Here is a 785-nt window from a genome sequence, read left to right on the forward strand (position 1 = left end):
CAGCAGACAGTTCACAGCTCCTAGGAGATATCAAAGTAGCATTTTCAAATCAGAAGAACTTATTTTCAAGCCATGCTGTTTTTCATGAAAGATCGGTATTTTCCACACAGAAAGCTGACATTTTAGCTAAAATGACATTTTTCCCATTGAAAAAAAGGAACCAAAATATCATAGGTGGCCCTATTACCTAAGAACAGGCACTGTGGGGTACTTCCCGCCCAGCATCCTGTTAAAGACAGTCATTAAGGATGAACTGCCCCAACTAACTCCATCCCTGGGAACCAGGCATTTAAGGTCTTCCCGGCCCAGACACTGCATCCAGCCACATTTAACAGCCATTATGGGGCGACACCCCCATAGTCTGGCAAACCCCATCCTAATTGATTTGATCCCGTGGCAATAATCACTAAAACGTCATTACGCCCTGTGTGAAAAGCGCTCCCTTTTGTTTGCCTCACACCCGCTGCCTGATCACGTCTTTTAGGCCTCGTGCAACGAGAACCCTATCCTAATCATCCCTCTTGACGCTGCTCTCTGCTCCTCCATAGCCTCTAGTCTGTCTTTCTTCTCCTGTGGAGACCCACGATTTCCCCCCGTGACGGGCAGTGTGCTCCCCACACGACCTTGCTTCTCCTTGGGGGATTTGGCTTCCGTTCCCGCTCGGCTGGCGGTTCCTGGGTTCCTCAGGGCGGGAATCGGGGGCTGTGTGAGGGAAGGGAGACGCTACGTGCCCGGAGAGGGCGAGGGCGCTGGGACGGGAGGCCTGGCACCCGCAGGAGGACCGC

At 52.4% G+C, this 785-nt stretch overlaps 1 protein-coding gene across 1 annotated transcript in view; it reads left to right on the forward strand.

Annotated features, from left to right (window-relative positions):
* The first annotated feature begins 599 nt into the window (after positions 1-599).
* OPTN (optineurin) overlaps positions 600-785 on the forward strand; it is a 21,118-nt gene continuing 20,932 nt past the window's right edge. Inside the window, exon 1 of the mRNA XM_009285498.1 lies at positions 600-605. The gene's annotated coding sequence lies outside the window, so the exon portion shown is untranslated. The remainder of the gene's footprint in view (positions 606-785) is intronic.

The sequence above is a fragment of the Aptenodytes forsteri genome, unplaced genomic scaffold (genome assembly GCF_000699145.1).
Source record: "Aptenodytes forsteri isolate BGI_AS27 unplaced genomic scaffold, ASM69914v1 Scaffold87, whole genome shotgun sequence".
NCBI lineage: Eukaryota > Metazoa > Chordata > Aves > Sphenisciformes > Spheniscidae > Aptenodytes > Aptenodytes forsteri.